The sequence below is a fragment of the Rhamphochromis sp. 'chilingali' genome (assembly GCF_963969265.1).
Source record: "Rhamphochromis sp. 'chilingali' genome assembly, chromosome: 22".
NCBI lineage: Eukaryota > Metazoa > Chordata > Actinopteri > Cichliformes > Cichlidae > Rhamphochromis > Rhamphochromis sp. 'chilingali'.
In genome coordinates, this window is record NC_137950.1 from 8,984,501 (window position 1) to 8,994,214 (window position 9,714).

Sequence of the window (9,714 nt, forward strand, 5' to 3'; positions counted from 1 at the left end):
TGGAAATGGCAAAATTAGAGCCAAAATGTCACCTTCTCTTCCAAATGGCGGACTTCCTGTTGGGTTTGCATCAATGGGCCCACAGACTTTTTTGTTCGACTCGGCATGATACACATGTGTGCCAAATTTCATACATGTAGCTCAAACGATGTGGACGTAGGGCTGCATTTAACAAGGCATAGGTGGCGCTGTAGAGCCATTTCCCAGTGCTCATATGTAAAACCATTAAAATACAAAATTTTTCACCAGACCTGGCATGTGTGCAAAATTTCATGAGTTTTTGAGCATGTTTAGGCCCTCAAAAAGGCCCTTGTTTCGCCTGAATAATAATAATAATAATAATAATAATAATAATAATAATAATAATAAGAAACGGAGCAGATACAATAGGGCCTTCGCACTCTCAGTGCTCGGGCCCTAATAATAATAATAATAAACAGAGCAATTACAATAGGGCCTTCGCACTATCAGTGCTCGGGCCCTAATAATAATAATAATAATAATAATAATAATAATAATAAGAAACGGAGCAGATACAATAGGGCCTTCGCACTCTCGGTGCTCGGGCCCTAATAATAATAATAATAATAATTAAAGCTGCAAGCAGCGTTATGAGGGCCCTCGCACCCCGGCGTGTCGAGCCACGCCCAACACCTAAAACCAGCACGTCCGATCTGATGTCACATTGATGGAATTCATGCATTTAACCACCAGCTAACATTTCATTTGGTTCAACCATGAGTATAGTCGTCCCACTAGGTGGCGCTCTAACCATTACTGACAAAGGGCATAACAAACATTTCCGAGCTCGAGTCTCATCACGCCTGCGACCTTTGGGAGAGATTGGACTTTGTGTCTTTGAGTGACAGCATATTACTGCTTTTTGGCGAGTGATTGAAACTCCACGTGCCGCCATGACCACCCCGTTTCCTTGAACGTAAAAAGCTTCGCAATTTAACATCACAAAGGTCTTTAGATTCCACACACTGGAGAATGGTTCAATCTGATGAAATCCCTTGGAGGAGTTCGTCAAAGTATGAAGCCTGAAAAGAGGGGAAAATGTCGCCAAAATTGCACATTAATTTTAAAATGGCTGACTTCCTGTTGGATTTGGGATATTGCTCCAAGAGACTTTTTTGCACATCTTGATATTTTCCATAAGCTTACCAGGTTTCAGACTCATAGATGAAACACAGAGCAGGGGCTGTTGTTTTGAAATTTTGAAGGGGGCGCTGTGGAGCAATTTCGCGCTATTCAATGAATATGATCACATGACAACAAAGCCTACATCCATTTGGAGGTGTGTGCCAAATTTCAAGCCTCTATAAACTTTCCAAGCCCCTCAAAAGCCACTTCATCTTTCATGGTGAACCGCGTTACCACCAGGGTGCGCCGTTCAGTTTAAAGTCACAATTTTTGCACTGAAGCATCACGAGGGACTGATGTTGATATTCACCGCTTTTGAGGTGGCCACGATGAACCTGTGAAAATCAGTACAACAAAATTAAAGCCATGACATTTCCTGTTGCCACTAGGTGGCGCTGTCCGTATTTCCGACAATGGGCACATCAATCTGTTCAGGGCGGGTCTGACATCATGCCTGTAAAGTCTGGTACTGATCAGACTGGATTTCATTGAGTTAGACTAATTTGTTTCTTCATGGCGTGACATCAAAGTTCGCCATGCCGCTGGGGTCACACCCTTTTGCGAAAAGTCACAGTTTTCACTGTAACCCAAGACCAACTCCTTAAGGCTTTCCTGGAGAAATTTGAGGCTGCAGATGTCACCCATCACAATACTGTACCCCAAAGTGTAAAACATGACATTTCCTGTTCCCACTAGGTGGCGCTGTCCCTGATGTAAAATATGGCAGATGAAATATGTTCATGGGTGGAGCCTTATCATATGTGTTCACTTTGGTCAAGGTCAGAAAATCTATGACAGAATGAGAGGCAATAAGATTTTCATGGCGAGTCATCGAAATTCGCCGTGGCGCCACGGCCTCATGGTATTGTGAAAACTCAAAAGCTCCGCAATTTAACATGGCACAAGGGTGTAGTTGACACTGACCAAATATGAAGGTTATGAAATCAAACCCCAAGGAGGAGTTCGCAAAAGTTCGAGGCATGGAAATGGCAAAATTAGAGCCAAAATGTCACCTTCTCTTCCAAATGGCGGACTTCCTGTTGGGTTTGCGTCAATGGGCCCACTGACTTTTTTGTTCGTCTTGGCATGATACACATGTGTGCCAAATTTCATACATGTAGCTCAAACGATGTGGTCGTAGGGCTGCATTTAACAAGGCATAGGTGGCGCTCTAGAGCCATTTCCCAGTGCTCATATGTAAAACCATTAAAATACGTAAATTTTCACCAGACCTGACGCGTGCGCAAAATTTCAAGAGTTTTCGAGCATGTTTAGGCCCTCAAAAGGCCGATTCATTTGCCGGAATAATAATAATAATAATAATTAAAGCTGCAAGCAGCGTTATGAGGGCCCTCGCACCCCCGGCGCGTCGAGCCACGCCCAACACCTAAAACCAGCACGTCCAATGTGATGTCACATTGATGGAATTCATGCATTTAACCACCAGCTAACATTTCATCTCATTGAACTATGATTATAGTCGTCCCAATAGGTGGCGCTCTAACTATTACCGACAAATGGCATACCAAACATTTCCAAGCTCGAGTCTCATCACACCTGCGACCTTTGGGAGAGATTGGACATTGTGTTTTTTAGTGACAGCAGATTACTGCTTTTTGCGAGTGATTGAAACTCTACGTGCCGCCATGACCACCCCGTTTCCCTGAACGGAAAAAGCTTCACAATTTAACATCACAAAGGTCTTTAGATTCTACACACTGAAGAATGCTTCAATATGATGAAATCCCTTGGAGGAGTTCGTCAAAGTATGAGGCCTGAAAAGGGGGGAAAATGTCATCAAAATTACACATTAATTTTAAAATGGCTGACTTCCTGTTGGATTTGGGATATTGCTCCAAGAGACTTTTTTGTACATCTTGATATCTTACACAAGCTTACCAAGTGTCAGACTCATAGATGAAACACAGAGCAGGGGCTGATGTTTTGAAATATTGTAGGGGGCGCTGTGGAGCCATTTTGCGCTATTCAAGGAAAATGGTTACATAACAACAATGCCTTCATCCATTTGGAGGTGTGTGCCAAATTTCAAGCCTCTATAAACTTTCCAAGCCCCTCAAAAGCCACTTCATCTTTCATGGTGAACCGCGTTGCCACCAGGGTGCGCCGTTCAGTTTAAAGTCACAATTTTTGCACTGAAGCATCACGAGGGACTGATGTTGATATTCACCGCTTTTGAGGTGGCCACGATGAACCTGTGAAAATCAGTACAACAAAATTAAAGCCATGACATTTCCTGTTGCCATTAGGTGGCGCTGTCCATATTTCCGACAATGGGCACATCAATCTGTTCAGGGCGGGTCTGCCATCATGCCTGTAAAGTCTGGTACTGATCAGACTGGATTTCATTGAGTTATACTAATTTGTTTATTCATGGCGTGACATCAAAGTTCGCCATGCTGCTGGGGTCACACCCTTTTGCGAAAAGTCACAGTTTTCACTGTAACCCAAGACCAACTCCTTAAGGCTTTCCTGGAGAAATTTGAGGCTGCAGATGTCACCCATCACTATACTGTACCCCAAAGTGTAAAACATGACATTTCCTGTTCCCACTAGGTGGCGCTGTCCTTGATGTCAAATATGGCAGTTGAAATATGTTCAGGGGTGGAGCCTTATCATATGTGTGCTCTTTGGTCCAGATCGGAACATGTATGACAAAATGAGAGGCAATAAGATTTTCATGGCGAGTCATCGAAATTCGCCATGGCGCCACGGCCTCATAGTATTGTGAAAACTCAAAAGCTCCGCAATTTAACATGGCACAAGGGTGTAGTTGGCACTGACCAAATATGAAGGTTATGAAATCAAACCCCAAGGAGGAGTTCGTCAAAGTTCGAGGCATGGAAATGGTAAAATCAGAGCCAAAATGTCACCTTCAATCCAAAATGGCGGACTTCCTGTTGGGTTTAGGACATTGCCATAATAGACTTTTTTGTTCGACTCTGAACATTATATAGGTGTACCGACTTTCAAACATGTAGGTCATACCCATACCGGGGGCTCGCGTTTTTCATTTTTCTAGGTGGCGCTACTGAGCTAATTTTCCCTGGCCATGTCTGAGAACATTAAAATACGTAAATTTTCACCAGACCTGACGCGTGTGCAAAATTTCATGAGTTTTCGAGCATGTTTAGGCCCTCAAACGGCCAATTCATTTGCCGAAATAATAATAATAATAATAATAATAATAATAATAATAATAATAATAAACAGAGCAATTACAATAGGGCCTTCGCACTGTCAGTGCTCGGGCCCTAATTAAAGCTGCAAGCAGCGTTATGAGGGCCCTCGCACCCCCGGCGCGTCGAACCACGCCCAACACCTAAAACCAGCACCTCCGATCTGATGTCACGTTGATGGAATTCATGCATTTAACCACCAGCTAATAATTCATCTCATTCAATCATGATTATAGTTGTCCCACTAGGTGGTGCTCTAACCATTACTGACAAATGGCATAACAAACATTTCCTAGCTCGAGTCTCATCACGCCTATGAGCTTTGGGAGAGATTGGACATTGTGTTTTTGAGTGACAGCAGATTACTGCTTTTTGGCGAGTGATTCAAACTCTAAGTGCCACCATAACCACCCCGTTTCACTGAACGTAAAAAGCTTCGCAATTTAACATCACAAAGGTCTTTAGATTCCACACACTGGAGATTGGTTCAATATGATGAAATCCCTTGGAGGAGTTCGTCAAAGAACGGTGCCTGGAAAGAGGGGAAAATGTTGCCAAAATTACACATTAATTTTAAAATGGCTGACTTCCTGTTGGATTTGGGATATTGCACCAAGAGACTTTTTTGTACATCTTGATATCTCCTATAAGCTTACCAGGTTTCAGAATCATACATAGAACACAGAGCAGGGGCTGTGGTTTTGAAATTTTGTAGGGGGCGCTGTGGAGCCACTTCGCGCTATTCAATGAAAATGATCACATGCCAACAAAGCGTTCATCCATTTGGAGGTGTGTGCCAAATTTCAAGCCTCTATAAACTTGCCAAGACCCTCAAAAGCCACTTCATCTTTCATGTTGAACAGCGTTGCCACCAGGGTGCGCCGTTCAGTTTAAAGTCACAATTTTTGCACTGAAGCATCACGAGGGACTGATGGTGATATTCACCGCTTTTGAGGTGGCCAAGATGAACCTGTGAAAATCAGTACAACAAAATTAAAGCCATGACATTTCCTGTTGCCACTAGGTGGCGCTGTCCGTATTTCCGACAATGGGCACATCAATCTGTTCAGGGCGGGTCTGACATCATGCCTGTAAAGTCTGGTACTGATCAGACTGGATTTCATTGAGTTATACTAATTTGTTTCTTCATGGCGTGACATCAAAGTTCGCCATGCCGCTGGTGTCACACCCTTTCGCGAAAACTCACAGTTTTCACTGTAACCCAAGACCAACTCCTTAAGGCTTTCCTGGAGAAATTTGAGGCTGCAGATGTCACCCATCACAATACTGTACCCCAAAGTGTAAAACATGACATTTCCTGTTCCCACTAGGTGGCGCTGTCCCTGATGTAAAATATGGCAGTTGAAATATGTTCAGGGATGGAGCCTTATCATATGTGTTCACTTTGGTCAAGGTCAGAAAATCTATGACAGAATGAGAGGCAATAAGATTTTCATGGCGAGTCATCGAAATTCGCCATGGCGCCACGGCCTCATAGTATTGTGAAAACTCAAAAGCTCCGCAATTTAACATGGCATAAGGGTGTAGTTGGCACTGACCAAATATGAAGGTTATGAAATCAAACCCCAAGGAGGAGTTCGTCAAAGTTCGAGGCATGGAAATGGTAAAATCAGAGCCAAAATGTCACCTTCAATCCAAAATGGCGGACTTCCTGTTGGGTTTAGGACATTGCCATAATAGACTTTTTTGTTCGACTCTGAACATTATATAGGTGTACCGACTTTCAAACATGTAGGTCATACCCATACCGGGGGCTCGCGTTTTTCATTTTTCTAGGTGGCGCTACTGAGCTAATTTTCCCTGGCCATGTCTGAGAACATTAAAATACGTAAATTTTCACCAGACCTGACGCGTGTGCAAAATTTCATGAGTTTTCGAGCATGTTTAGGCCCTCAAACGGCCAATTCATTTGCCGAAATAATAATAATAATAATAATAATAATAATAATAAACAGAGCAATTACAATAGGGCCTTCGCACTGTCAGTGCTCGGGCCCTAATTAAAGCTGCAAGCAGCGTTATGAGGGCCCTCGCACCCCCGGCGCGTCGAGCCACGCCCAACACCTACAACCAGCACCTCCAATCTGATGTCACATTGATGAAATTCATGCATTTAACCACCAGCTAACATTTCAACTCATTCATTCATGATTAGCTAGTCGTTCCACTAGGTGGCACTCTAACCATTATGTACAAATGGCATAACAAACACTTCCGAACTCGAGTCTCATTATGCCTGCGACCTTTGGGTGAGATTGGACATTGTGTTTTTGAGTAACAGCAGATTATTGCGTTTTGGCGAGTGATTGAGAGTCTACGTGCCGCCATAACCACCCCGTTTCCTTGAACGTAAAAAGCTTCGCAATTTAACATCACAAAGGTCTTTAGATTCCACACACTGGAGAATGGTTCAATATGATGAAATCCCTTGGAGGAGTTCGTCAAAGTATGAAGCCTGAAAAGAGGGGAAAATGTCGCCAAAATTACACATTAATTTTAAAATGGCTGACTTCCTGTTGGATTTGGGATATTGCTCCAAGAGACTTTTTTGTACATCTTGATATCTTCCATAAGCTTACCAGGTTTCAGACTCATAGATGAAACACAGAGCTGGGGCTGACTTTTTGAAATTTTGTAGGGGGCGCTGTGGAGCAATTTCGCGCTATTCAATGAAAATGATCACATAACAACAAAGCCTACATCCATTTGGAGGTGTGTGCCAAATTTCAAGCCTCTATAAACTTTCCAAGCCCCTCAAAAGCCACTTCATCTTTCATGGTGAACCGCGTTGCCACCAGGGTGCGCCGTTCAGTTTAAAGTCACAATTTTTGCACTGAAGCATCACGAGGGACTGATGTTGATATTCACCGCTTTTGAGGTGGCCACGATGAACCTGTGAAAATCAGTACAACAAAATTAAAGCCATGACATTTCCTGTTGCCACTAGGTGGCGCTGTCCGTATTTCCGACAATGGGCACATCAATCTGTTCAGGGCGGGTCTGACATCATGCCTGTAAAGTCTGGTACTGATCAGACTGGATTTCATTGAGTTATACTAATTTGTTTCTTCATGGCATGACATCAAAGTTCGCCATGCTGCTGGGGTCACACCCTTTCGCGAAAACTCACAGTTTTCACTGTAACCCAAGACCAACTCCTTAAGGCTTTCCTGGAGAAATTTGAGGCTGCAGATGTCACCCATCACTATACTGTACCCCAAAGTGTAAAACATGACATTTCCTGTTCCCACTAGGTGGCGCTGTCCTTGATGTTAAATATGGCAGTTGAAATATGTTCAGGGGTGGAGCCTTATCATATGTGTTCACTTTGGTCAAGGTCAGAAAATGTATGACAAAATGAGAGGCAATAAGATTTTCATGGCGAGTCATCGAAATTCGCCGTGGCGCCACGGCCTCATGGTATTGTGAAAACTCAAAAGCTCCGCAATTTAACATGGCACAAGGGTGTAGTTGGCACTGACCAAATATGAAGGTTATGAAATCAAACCCCAAGGAGGAGTTCGTTAAAGTTCGAGGCATGGAAACGGTAAAATCAGAGCCAAAATGTCACATTCAATCCAAAATGGCGGACTTCCTGTTGGGTTTAGGACATTGCCATAATAGACTTTTTTGTTCGACTCTGAACGTTATATAGGTGTACCGACTTTCAAACATGTAGGTCATACCCATATCGGGGGCTCGCGTTTTTCATTTTTCTAGGTGGCGCTACTGAGCTAATTTTCCCTGGCCATGTCTGGGAACATTAAAATACGTAAATTTTCACCAGACCTGACGCGTGTGCAAAATTTCATGAGTTTTCGAGCATGTTTAGGCCCTCAAACGGCCAATTCATTTGCCGAAATAATAATAATAATAATAATAATAATAATTAAAGCTGCAAGCAGCGTTATGAGGGCCCTCGCACCCCCAGCACGTCGAGCCACGCCCAACACCTAAAACCAGCACCTCCGATCTGATGTCACATTGATGGAATTCATGCATTTAACCACCAGCTAACAATTCATCTCATTCAATCATGATTATAGTTGTCCCACTAGGTGGCGCTCTAACTATTACCGACAAATGGCATAACAAACATTTCCTAGCTCGAGTCTCATCACGCCTGTGACCTTTGGGAGAGATTGAACATTTTGATTTTGAGTGACAGCAGATTACTGCTTTTTGGCGAGTGATTGAAACTCCACGTGCCGCCATGACCACCCCATTTCCCTTAATGTAAAAAGCTTCGCAATTTAACATCACAAAGGTCTTTAGATTCCACACACAGGAGATTGCATCAATCTGATGAAATCCCTTGGAGGAGTACGTCAAAGAACGGTGCCTGAAAAGAGGGGAAAATGTTGCCAAAATTGCACATTCATTTTAAAATGTCTGACTTCCTGTTGGATTTGGGATATTGCTCCAAGAGACTTTTTTGTACATCTTGATATCTCCTATAAGCTTACCAGGTTTCAGACTCATACATAAAACACAGAGCAGGGGCTGTGGGTTTGAAATTTTGTAGGGGGCGCTGTGGAGCCATTTCGCGCTATTCAATGAAAATGATCACATGACAACAAAGCCTTCATCACATTGGAGGTGTGTGCCAAATCTCAAGCCTCTATAAACTTTCCAAGTCCCTCAAAAGCCACTTCATCTGTCATGGTGGACCGCGTTGCCACCAGGGTGCGCTGTTCAGTATAAAGTCACAATTTTCGCACTGCAGCATCATGAAGGACTGACGGTGACATTCACCGCTTTTGAGGTATCCACAATGAACCTGTGAAAATCAGTACAACAAAGTGTAAGACATGACATTTCCTGTTCCCACTAGGTGGCGCTCTTCATATTCCTGACAATGGGCACATCAATCTGTTCAGGGCGGGTCTGATATCATGCCTGTAAAGTCTGGTACTAATCAGACTGGATTTCATGGAGTTATACTAATTTGTTTCTTCGTGGCGAGATATCAAAGTTCGCCATGCTGCTGAGGTCACACCCTTTCGTGAAAAGTCACAGTTTTCACTGTACCCCAAGACCAACTCCTTAAGGCTTTCCTGGAGAAATTTGAGGCTGCAGATGTCACCCATCACAATACTGTACCCCAAAGTGTAAAACATGACATTTCCTGTTCCCACTAGGTGGCGCTGTCGCTGACGTCAAATATGGCAGTTGAAATATGTTCAGGGCTGGAGCCTTATCATATGTGTGCTCTTTGGTCCAGATCGGACAATGTATGACAGAATGAGAGGCAATAAGATTTTCATGGCGAGTCATCGAAATTCGCCGTGGCGCCACGGCCTCATGGTATTGTGAAAACTCAAAAGCTCCGCAATTTAACATGGCACAA